This window comes from Melanaphis sacchari, unplaced genomic scaffold (assembly GCF_002803265.2).
Source record: "Melanaphis sacchari strain LSU unplaced genomic scaffold, SCAv2.0 Contig14_pilon_pilon, whole genome shotgun sequence".
In the NCBI taxonomy this organism is placed as follows: Eukaryota; Metazoa; Arthropoda; class Insecta; order Hemiptera; family Aphididae; genus Melanaphis; species Melanaphis sacchari.
The window spans coordinates 31,968-45,676 of NW_020270656.1; the positions used below are offsets into that span (position 1 = coordinate 31,968).

Sequence of the window (13,709 nt, forward strand, 5' to 3'; positions counted from 1 at the left end):
TTTGGTCTAGAACGCGGCTTTATCATTTTTAATTAAATGATTCTTAGGTTATAAAAGTTCGATGTTAAAACATCTTAATAAACGCATTAATTTCTTGAATAGGTACTTGTTATTTTACTATATTAAATTAAATAACTTGATAAGTTTTGAATTGCTTTAATAGTTTCAAATTACTGTTAAAAACACAAATTCTTAATCTTACCAATGATACTTTACAACATAAATCACTTAGAGTTTCCATAAACCTTTACAATATACAGGTGGAAGCAAAATGTATTTAAACAGAATACAATTATTAAAAAATACGAACAGTTATTCGTTTGCACTTTTAATCAGCTATTAGAAGTTTCTAGTTCGTAGTCAATAAGCCCGAATGAAATTCTAACATCATATTTTTTTAAATGATATTTACCATAAACGTTGTATTTGAAAATATTGTATCTATAAAATATTATAATTAATAATATAAATAAAAATTTTATGTTTCCACGAAAAATTCATAGTTCAAATGTATAATTTCGTCCAAATTTAAACATAAAATGTCTATAAAAATAATACATATATATTTTTTAAATTTTTAGTTCTAATATGAACTACTCATGACCAAATTTTTATTAAATTTTCAAACCATAAATAAAAAAAAATATAAATTTTCGTGATTTTAAGAATTTTTATCATAATTTAAACTTTAAACGCTTATAAAAATAAATTATTCAAATGTATTTTGAACGAATTTACAATCTGTTTACACAACTTATGAAGGATCTAATATGAAATTTTCCAGCACTTTTATCCAATAAATAATTTTTTATCAAAATTAAAAAAAAAAAAAATTGGAAAATTTTAAATGACTATAAGTGACACAAAAAAAGTCGAAATATCTTGAATATTATATCTTGTATAGAAATTGATCAAATATTTGTTTGGAAAAAATTTCGAATATCTAGGTACTATAGTTACATAAAAAAAAATCGAATTTGTCAAAAATTAGATTTGTGTAAAAATTCCAGTTTTCTCCTTAATTTGTTGTTTATTTTTTTCCCACTATTTTGACTTAATTTTGACTTCTTTGAATTACAAACTAAATCCAATTTACTATTCAAAACCACCCTCTAAGTTGAAAATCTAAGCATTTTTTCGACTAATTATCGTCATATTTAGTATGTTTAGACACAAAAAAAAAAATTGAAATCATTTAAAATCAGTACATTTGTCTTTGCTTCTTAGAATCTAAAGAAGGGTCAACCTCATACGGCCCATACGAGTTGCCTATATGGGCTATGTTTGATTACTTGCAGAGCATGACCAATATATTTTTTATTTTTATTTTTTTTTATCAAAACACGATACACCGGTTATTAATATTATATTGTAATGATTTCATACAAAATTCGACAAAATCTAAAAATCGGATGAATTTTAATTTTTCACATTATGGCGGTCAGCTAGCATTTATCCTTGTCGGCGGCGTGACAGCAGTGCGTAACAGAGTGAAGGGGAGAGCGTGTGCGGTGACGGCGGAGACGGCGAACGCCAAGTGTTCGGCTTAATGGACAACGCGCCAGTCGTCCATCCGACATGACCGCATACGCGTTTTATTGCGCTCGTCAAACCTTCGTCGTCGTCGTCGTTCCGCTCACGTTTAGCCGCCGCTGTCAATAATTCGCCACCGGCACGTTTCATGTTTTTGTTTGGTGCACATAGTAGTCATCAAAACTGTGAAGACTTTGCACGCTGTAACGTCACACTCCGTTTTTTCCACACAAGGTATATACACCATTCATACACACACACACACACACACACGTATTATGCACAATTTATACATATATATTTGCGTTAAAGTTAACTTTTTTACTTAACTAGTAGGCCAAATGGTTTTAATGACATACCTATATCTAGTATAAAACTTAACGCAATAACTTAGCTCTTCCCAGTTATAATACGTCAAATCAAAAATCATGTTCACAATAATGTACCTAATATAATTTAAAGATATCTGTAGAAACGTCGTGGTTAAAATTTACCATAAACTTTTAACTTAACGTCCTCGACGATTTCAATTTATTTTTGTGTAGGATGGTTCGTTCATGGTTAGAGTGGCTGGAATGATAGATTTAGGAGGATGCGTATGAACTTTTAAAAAATGTTCAAATAGATTACTCAGCGGTCTCTTTATGATCACGCATAATGTATTTATATAGGTACTACCGAAATTGCAATCAACGATTTTCATAAAAAACTGGCTTACTAACATATAACAAACCAATATTTAAGTTGAACAGTTCTTGTTTTTTATTGTTACTTTAAATAATAAATGAATGAACATATTATCAAACTTAAAGGTAAGAACATTATCTGTGTTCTCTCGTTAGCTTTTTATAATATTTTAACGTTCAAATGAATAACGAGTACGTAAAATATTAAAATTTAATAGTGCACACAACTTACTTAAGAATTAAAATATTGTAAAAAGCAACGAGAGTATATAGATAATATTCTAACCATTAAGTTTAATAATAATTTAATTCAATCTAATATCTAAGGTAACAAGACAAAACTGGAACTTCTGAAACCAAACATTGGTATTTAATATTTAATACATCAGTAAGATATAGACGAAACATACGAGTATGACGTTATCTTAAAGGCTAACTGTATACACACTCATTCTAACCTAAATTTTTAACTTAATTCAATACAAATAGGTATAATTGTGTCTTAAAAACTTGTATCTATGGTTTACTCGCAATAAAAAAGTTTAAATTTTTCTATGATTTTTAGTATTTATTCAATTTATTTGTTTCTAAAGTTAACTTTAACTTAAACCGTTTATTACATTATATTTAAATAAATTATCAAAATATTTTAATAACAATATAATATTAAAATGCAATAGTCAATCAACTAATTTTTTTGATATTTATATTTAAAATTAGTTTTGCAATTATTTTTATATCTATTCATGATATACTTATTTTGTGCAAACTTTGTACTTATAATATGTACCTATTTCAAATGTTGCCTACTTTTTTTAATATTGTATATTATATTAAATACTTATTAACTTATTGATATAGACACTTATTTCACTATCTTTAAAAAAAATATGTAAGTAATAACTTAAATAGAGAAGAAAAAGGATTTTCTTTAAGAGTTTGTCTAAGCTTTGAAAAATCTAATATAGAAACTAGTTGGAAAAATTAAAATATTTAAACAAACTTGGTTTTAACTAGTTATTTTTAAAATCATTTAGTATCATTATTAAAAAAAAATAAATTCATCGAACCTACACTTCTATCAAATCTTTTTTTTAGTAAAAAATAAGATTTATTTAATTTAACTTATGGCTATATAATAAATATTTTTATTTTAAATAAAACTCTTGTAGTTGACACAAATATTAAATGTTAATGTATTTTTATTCTATAATCTACTTCGTGTAATTCAATAACTTCTATCAAATAACATTAAATATTGTTTAACCTTCGTGGTTATCATACCTTGTCAAAAAACCATTTTTTAATATCATAATAATATTATTTCTATATTTATTTATTCCTACATAATTAGGTATTATGAAATACGGTTAGATAAGTATATGATTTTTTTCTTACTAATTTGAAATCATAATAATAATTTTTATTTAGAACATTTCACTTGTTTTTTATCAAATAAATGTTTATTTTAAAAGTTTAAGACATAATATCATGTGTATAGATTGATAAATAGATTATGTTACTAATTAAGTAACTGCCTATTAAATGATAAATTATTACATTGAACACTAAAATTTGTCCATCTGTATCATAAGTTATGAATCATAACATTTGTAACAAGTATTTACCGTTTATTTTAACGATCACTTTTACTTTTCATTACCATCTGATAACATAACATTATAGGTAGAATATAAACTATAGGTACATTTATTACAATGCATGAGAATATAAGACACACCTGCTGTGTTTAAATGTCATATATTGTTATAAAGTTTACAACATTTGCAGTTATTAATACATGTATAATACTTTTTGTTTACTGCTAAATAATTGTAGGTAGATATAAATAATATTTTCATGATTATATCTTACTAGTATTATTTACTTATATTTTTTTTAATATGAAAATTAAATAACAAACTATAATTTTAATACGTAAGTATCATATAAAAACTTAAAACTTAATAATTTACTTGATTTGCAATTTTACAATAATTTCAGAATATTTAATATGTAGTTAGTTTTATAAAATTGAATGTTTTAAAAATAAAATTGACCATAATTTACCCATATACATAATACATAAAATAACTCAAATGATGTGTTTATATCTAATATAATACGATGAATAGAATAATAAAATAGTTTTCTTGTAGGTCATAAGTCATAATTTATAGATTGTATCAATATATTAGGTTTTTTATTCAAGAATTATACACAATACTTTTAATACAATATTATACCTATTAATGTATTAATACTATAGATACTAATATTATAACTTTTTCGTATTCTAAAATAATTAATACCTACATATATATCTTATACTAATAATAAATCCATCAACGTTGAAAATACTATGTTCTGTAAATATAATAACTTACAACAATGGTACAGACGTTTAATGTATTTTTATTAACGTTTAATATTTCTGTACATTTTCTATAATATATTAATAATAAATAAATAATAATTTAATGTCGGTGATGAAGAATTAGTAAACATTTAATGAATCAATCATGAGCTAATCATCCCTTAAACATGATTTAGTCCATTCAAATTTAGCAATTTAGTAAGTTAATTAATTTTTTAGAAATTTTGAATAACTTGGTCCATAAAGCAGAAGAGTCATCTATTCAATTATTTTTTGGGGTGGATGGGACAAAGTGACACGTCATAACAATCGATTTAAGAAGGCACATCACTGCATCAGTAAAAATGTTTCTACGTCAGTCACGCATAGAATATAGTAAAAATCTTTCTCCATCTTTCACTATTGTGATTACTACATTATTGAAATTAGCTATTATAAAATTTATAAAAAAAATAATATTATATATGTATTGTCAGAAGATTTTTTTTTAAATATTTTTTTATTTTTAAGAAAGTTTCGTAATATTTATTTATAAATAACTTTCTCAAAATTTAAATTATTAAAAATTAAAACTTCCGACAGAATACAAAGTTCTTATACTTTTTAATTTATTCACAATCATTTTCTTAAATACCTATGAATTATAAATTATTTATAATTACAGGTTATGCATTTAAGCTTATAAAATATAGAGGAAATTAAAATTTAATTTATGAATAAATAGCATTTATAAAGTGTAATTATTTAGTTTGGATTGAGAAATATTTAATTAACTATGTTTCTTTTAAAAGTGAAATACTAAGTCATAATATGAAACGAGTGTAGGTACTCGTGTGGTATCTTGTATATACAGTTGTACCTAATTATTCTTACGTTATTATAAAATATTCATTGAATTATATTTTTATTCCTATTCGTATTAAATATTTATATCTACTTAATAGGTGGTATCTATGTATATGATAATATGAGGCTCGCCGAACGTTCGAATAATATTTTATGTTTACCTTGTCCTTTGAACCATGAAATATTTCCACTGTATTATATTATATTAGTCATTAGAGTATAAATCAGAATAGACCGCAGATGCCAAAGACCTTCGTCTTACATCAAATTTATACATTTCAAAATAGTTATAGCAGTGTAGTTAACTATACTAATGCACATGCACATTACATTTATGATATAACGACATGACATATTATAACCACTCCTACGAATGAATGTCATATCTAAACCTATAAAAAAAAAAAGAAAAACATGCAGGGATAAAATAATAATTGTATTTCGTTGCATAATTAAGTGCTATGAGTAATTAAATACTTTACATGTAGTCAATCAAAATCATATATTATAAAATGAAAATTAATTTTCTGTGCTACTTATTAAGGCTGGAAAAGTCAACCGATTATTCTTACGTGTTGAAATAAAATAAAAACATGATAAATCAAAAATTAAAAAAAAAAAAACAATAGAACAATTTAAAATTAACAGGATGAAAAATAAAATAAAATAGATTTTCAATGTCAATTTTAAGTTTAACAAGTATAAAATAAATATTATTACTATTATGGTTTACCGTTTATGAAGAATGACGAAGAGATGTATGCAAATAAATTATAATATTTTACCCATGATATAAAAAAGTAAATAGATATGTGTTCAAATAAAATAACTACTTTCCGTTAATATCGTTAAAAATGACTAGTATTATATCTCCAATAACTTTTTATAAATTCAAATTTATTTTTTAAGCCTTTTAACATCTATTTTTGATATTTATATATTATTATCATACATTTATATTTAATTTCTTATTTTATTAATATTTGAAATGAAACTAAGCACATTTTTATTAATACCTGGTGGCTGGTGACATAAATTACACTAAAATTGTTATTATTATTTAATTACTTTTATATTAAATTATAATAGCTGTACATCATACACTCGTTCACTTGTAAATCTAAAATATATTATTGTGTAATTAATAATTATTATAAAACAATTTTATATGCTTTAAAAATAAAACCGTTATCAATTTATTACTTAATTTTACTTAGATAGTAATTATCTAAGTGAATTGTATTTGAGGATACAGCATCAAAATGATCCAATTATTAATATCTGATATTTAAAATGGCAATAGGGTAGAAACTTTCAAGACTTCTTTTTTTCAAAAGTTGATCTAGGTTAATAGATAATTAGCTAGTTTAGCTATACCACTTCACTGCTTAGAAACTGGTAATCAACTTATGGTGAAAATGTTTATTATATTATTATCGATACCACTCACAGTTATCATTAGATTTCTTATATTATGTTTAAAAACAATGCATCTATTAAAAATAAAATAAATAAGCTCTGTGCAAGTTAGAACCCAAAATTAATTATTATCTAAATTCTAAATTATTAACCTAAATTATAAATGCATTCTTTTGCTATGTGGATTTTTATATTTTTTTAAAAAAATTTTTTTTTTTTATACCATAAGTCTATAAGTAATTATTTAATAGTGATTAATATAAATAAAACGATGAAATTAAAAATATAAATATAAGTAAAGAAGTTTAGATATAGTTTTTAGTTAAAACAAATTTTTACTGATATACATCATGTACATCGTACACAAGATCAAAGCATTTTTCAACATAGTCAATGTAAATAATAAAAATTTTTCATGATTTAGAATTTAAGACAACAGTTTTTTTTTAGATTTTAGTTCACTAAACTTTTGAATTAGATCTGAAAAATCAAGTGTGTTATTTATTTCCCTTTCAGCAAATAGAGATAGACGAACGAGTGAGTTTAAATTTTCTTGGTGAAGGGACGTTCTTCTGGCATTTTCAAATAGTTCTAATTTTGAATTTGATTTATACCCGCATTTAGACAAGAGCTGAAAGCTCGCAAAAACGGAAAATCCTTGATATTTCTATAGTTTTGACCAACTTTATCTAAAACTTAATACCTAATTAATTTTATCGATTAGAGAATAATCATAAATTCCATTACGATACTTGACTAACGAAACTATGTAAGCAATAATATCATAAAATTTCACATTGCCACTTTAATAATTAAATATCGACAGAGGCCTGGGACCCCAAATTATATCGGGGCCCGAGGTTGCAACCCCCTACCCCTCTAAGTTGGACTCTGGTGCAAATGCATATAACCAATAATTAAATGCTTCAATAATACACAATAAATACGCGTAATAATATTTATTAGGTACTTATTACATCATTTTTAATACAAACAATACTCAAATTAAATTTTTATAACTGTAATTATTTACTAACTCTTAGTTATTAATTTTTTCTTCTATTTTTACTCTTATGTACTTTTTATGTAATTTTCTAATTATTTTAATTTTTACACATAATATTTGTTATCGGAGGATATTTATTTATTATAAATATGTATCATTTGCAAATGAGTGTTTATATTTAAACAGCTTACTTGTAAATATTTTATAAAATATTGTGTAATTTCAGTATAAAATACTAATTAACAATTAGGTATTATATGTATATACTAACTATAAGTAATAAAATATATAAGGTTAGATGAGGAATTAATAATTTTTATAATAATATTACCTATCTTATAACTACTTTTACAAAAATGTTATTTTGTAGATGGACATTTAATAAAACATTTTTAGATTCTGAGGAGAACGATGAATATATTGATTTTATAATGTGTGCATTTTTTTTTTTTTTTTGTAAAAACAAATAATTATATATAGCTGATTTAAAATATTTTAACTATTTCTGAGCTATTTATAGGTGTAAGAAGTTTTAAATTTTTTAATTTGTTTTACTATAATTATCGATTAAATATTAGTAAATTTATAATTTTTTTTTTTTTTAATATTATATTAACACATTAATGTATTCGCCATATAATCAAAACAATTTACAAATAATATTCTCTAATATTTAGTGACTAAAAGTTGATGTTAACAATAAATTTTATAATAATGTGAAATGTAAATATTATTTCTAATATCGGTTAAACTGTAATATTATAGCATATAAAGTTCGTGCAAACCGTTTAGGCTTAGTTTTAACTTAGGCCTCAAGAACAAATTATTATTTATTACCCAGTTACTTTTGAATTTTAAGGAAATTGTCAACAACTAAATACGAAATACGAATTCATTATTTGTATAAACGATGTAATTTACACAAATTCCTATGCGTAAAAGAGTAAAAGACAAATAATAATAATTAGCGTCTGCATTGTTGACATGCGATTTCATATTTTGTATATCTATGTGTAATATTTATGTGTCTCGTTATTGTTATAAACCAAACTTCATATTAAATTTAGTGATATTACCAGCATTGTTTGTATAATGTTATTTTTTATTTTTTAACGGGAAGTATAAATTGTACTTAAAAAAATATGTTGATTATATAGGTATCCATCATCTTTGTCACATTTATTTAATATTTTAAGAATTTATTTATCCATTATTTTTTGTACTACCGCTTCTGGCGGAGACACAAACAGTCCGTACATAATTTTAATACGTACAGGTGAATCATTTTGTCAATAATAATTATGACTGTGATCCGTGACGTGTATATAATATAGTCGAGATATTTTTATTTTTCCAAAAAATCCTTTGAAATTTTACCACACATGTGGTAATTCATAATATATAGACATATCATGAGTTAATAATATGTAATATTGAAAATATTGGATTATGTTATGTTATGCACTGTGATAAGTACCTATATAATAGTAAATAAATAAAAAATAAAATTAAGAATTTTTTTTAACCCCTGCATATGGTATCATTTTTATTTTTGAACATAAGATAAACCTAAAAATACTACCTATAACTATTAACTACAATGATTAATCCTTCTTGCTAATAATTAATATTCATTCAATAATAAATAGAGCGCGGATTTAAACGCGTTTAAATATATATTCTATTTGATCGAATACGATAAACACAATATTTATTTTGTAACATAGAGATTAAAAATAATATTATGAAACTATTACAGTTTATATCTATTTCGAACTTCGAAAAAATATTATTGTTAACAAAAAAAATGTATTATTTGAATTTTTATTTTATATTTCTGATAAATATTTAAATAAACTGAAAAAGATACGAATTGTAGGATTCATATTTATATATCACAATTACTACTAATGGTATTTAGCTATCATTTCAAGCATGCTTTAATTCCTGTAAAGAGAAAAATATTTTTTCCGTTAATTCTATGTAAGCTTTGATTTTTATTTCCACAAAATACAAGTAAAAAAATAATAAGTACTTAAAAAATTTAAAATGTTGTAAAAATACAACTAAAATAATATTATTAAAAATCAGTGAGAGCATTTTCGTTGTAACTTAAATGCAAACTAACAATTATTGAAAAAAAGTATTTTCGAGTCCATTATATTATTATTATTATTATTATTATTTTTTAAATATTTTAATTTTTAGTGCATATTTAAGCATTTTTATTTTGAATACATATCAATTGACCAATGAATAATGATTTTCTGAGATTACATTTCAAAAATATTAATTAGAAACAAAGTATTATGGAAATAATGAAAAATATTAAGCGTTTACCTACTATATTGCAAAGTAAGAATTCGAAAACAATAACTGCAGTCGATAAATTCGATTCTAAATAATCCTTATAACTTAATTGTTATATTATTGAGTGTTCACAAAATAAAATTGTTAGTAGGCATCTACGAGCCGTATTTTTTGTAACTTATTTTTAAATTAATTAACATTTATTTAATCGAGTGGTATCAATTTCAGCAGCAATACGATTTAAATCATGTCCAAAAGAGGTGTGTAATTTTCCTCTCGATTTCATCGCATACCTACTCGTATTTTCCGAATAATAGACGCGTATAGGTACTATGTATTATACTCTTTCATGAAATCGTGTGAGTAGGTAAGTACACGGGCGTAGTCAATCTGCACCAAAATTAACCCTAAATATTTACAACATGTGTAATTTGCACCAAAATTTTTTAACTACGTTTGTAATTTACACCAAAATAAAGATATGTAATTTACACCATCTCAGGTAGTAATAAATAGCAAATATAAGTAGCACCAAAATCAAAATCAATTAATATAAAACAGGTACATCGAAAGAATAATCGTACAATTTTTGATATTTGAGTATAATATATTAAAAAAAAATATATATATAAATAATAAAACAAACTGATGTTGCATTGATTTCTAGATTAGTTAGATTGCAATTTATGTTTAAATATTTACAGGTTTTTTTTATTTGTATGCAACTAATTCAATAAATAAAGTTGTTGATATCAATTTATTATTATACTGGTCCAAAGCAACTTAAATTTGATTTGTTTGCTCACTTGTTTGAGAAGTCATTCGATTAGGTTATAAGTAAACTTGATAGTTTTATAAACGTAATACGTATCTGTTTGAAAATTGGTGAGAACTTTAATGAAGTAAATTTTTTTCTTAAATATCGAATCATGTACGATTATTCTTTCGATAGTACCTATCTTATAATAATCGATTTTGATTTTGGTGCTAATTACATTTCTATTTCTTACTATCTACGGTGGTGCAAATTATATGCCCCTATTTTGATGTGAATTACAAACACAATTTTTGGCTACCTGCAGTGGTGTAAATTATGAACTCCCAAGTATACGTGCATAATCGATGCATGGGTGTCCGCTGTAATTCATTACTCAAAATTGCTACAGCAAAAGATTGCCGTTTCGAAACACCAAAATCATCGTTTTTTTTGCAATATGTAAACTTGGCAGTTAAGACGTTTACCGGACAGTTTTCTAATTTTTCAATTTTATCACGTCTTATCGACAGCGACGGATACTATACAATAATATACATAGTATACAGTATATGGAAAGGAAAACAATGAATGTTTAACATTGTCTTTCGGTGATCTGAAGATATTTAAAATGACGTTTATAAGGTATATTTAATATAATATTTTATGTATGTATACTTACATATAACCTGCCTATTAATTTTTTTTTTTATTTTTTTTTTTTTGATGTTGTCCACGAGTAGCTAAGTTTTTTCGATACTTGCACAGATTAGCGCGGCCGATGCCGATATTTGTATCTACCTATGTATAAATAGGTGCATAGGCAGATAAATACGTTTACGTTTTTCATACAATTGAATCTAGTGGGTTATTTTTTCGATATGTCTAACGTTCGAGTACCATAATATCAATAATATCTTTATTATTGTTAACGTGATAAAAAAATATCGTGGATCGTCATTATATTGTGTTATACATAAGTATATAATATTATATCAGTAGGTACTAATGAATGTGATTTGTCATTTAATTAAATATAATGGTTTTATAGAAAGAGGTTCCTCTATTCTTCTATTGAACAACTAAAAAGATTAAGTTCCTAATTCCTATATATTCAATATACAAAGAAGTATTTCGAATTGCAATTGTAACGATTGTTACATCATTACTTATATTTTATAACCATAATATTATGTACATTAGGCATACTATCGGTGTATAGTATTTACATATCCCTGACCAATTACTAATTAGTAACATGTATTTACCTACCACCTATTAATATAATCAATTTAAGTTTAAGTCAAAATAATTAAATTCCGATCACTGACCACACGTCTTTATTTATTTTTTAATTGATTAGAATAACTGAAAAATATGTATTTATAATAATGTAAAAGCATTCAAAATGCTCTACTCTCTATCAAAACAGCGTACAAAACTTTTTTGTGGGTAACTACCAACACATCTCTTAAAGTATATACCTGTACAACACATAATATAAAGACAAGAATTCAAATTAAAATCATAGACGTGTCTAGAACTATTTCCCAGATATAATCAAAAGTAATTTTTTTGGAAATCCTTAATGAAATCAACTATTTTAATAAATTAAAAAAAAATTCTTAAAGTTGATTTTGAGTTCATTTAATTTTCGGTTTGAACTGTCAGCTAGACTATATAAATAAATCTATTTACCCACCTATTTATGAGTATATTATGTTTGAATATATTTCAAGTGATAAGTAGGTATGTTCAATTTAAGATTTTAATGTACAATATTAAATCACTTATAGTAAATTTAGGAATTTATTTACTTTATAATGATTGTGTTTTTATTTAAATCCAGTTCGGAAAAAAACTATTCTTATAAAGTTTGATATTATAAAGAGGCTCATCAAATAGTCAATATTTTTTTAGCCTCTAGTTTTTTTTTTATATAAGTGTAAGAAAAAATAAAGTACAAGAATAGATAGAGTTGAATGTATAGAAAAGTAGTATAAACATTAGGTTTTATCCAAAATCAGCTCAAAAACAATTAAAACATCTAAAAAGTATGTGTTATAAAAATGAATATTTACTAGTTTAACAAATGCAGTTTTAATATTACTATGTGACAACTCGGAAAAGAGCACGACAAACTTTAATACTTTTATAGAATTGAAATCCATCTATTCAAATAGAAGTGATTTTATTGTACCTATAATTAAATCTAAATTATGAAGTACATATTTGGCTTCTAACCACCTTATAAGTTAAAGTTTCGCTCAAATTTTACCTATGACCTAAGTCTTAAACAAAATTTATAGCCAATACTTTTGTCAGAGACTAAGAAGAATATAAAGTACTAACATACTTAATAACTTAATTATGATAATTGTATTTATTTTTATTTACTGAATAATAATGAGGTTAGCAGAATAATATACAAATAGGTTATAAGTTCTAAATCGACCATACTTTAGAAGTGCTTTTATAACAATTGTTAACATAAATATATGACTTTTATTTTTATTATCTCAGTTTATTTTATTTTAATAACGATCAACGAATCTATAATTATTAATCATAATACATAAAGACGCAAAGTACCTATGTATAAAAACACTAAAAAAAATATACTATCGTAAAAATACTATCGTATTAAAATAACTATTAATTTAATAATATTAGTACACCACTATATACTAAACACAGCATTATCAAAAATCAATCAATATAAAATTAATTAATAATATATCAGCGAAATTATAATACGTAAAATAATATATAGGTATC

At 23.8% G+C, this 13,709-nt stretch overlaps 1 protein-coding gene across 1 annotated transcript in view; it reads left to right on the plus strand.

Moving 5' to 3' along the window:
• The first annotated feature begins 1,557 nt into the window (after nucleotides 1–1,557).
• LOC112591947 (CD151 antigen) overlaps nucleotides 1,558–13,709 on the plus strand; it is a 40,803-nt gene continuing 28,651 nt past the window's right edge. Inside the window, exon 1 of the mRNA XM_025335911.1 lies at nucleotides 1,558–1,767. The gene's annotated coding sequence lies outside the window, so the exon portion shown is untranslated. The remainder of the gene's footprint in view (nucleotides 1,768–13,709) is intronic.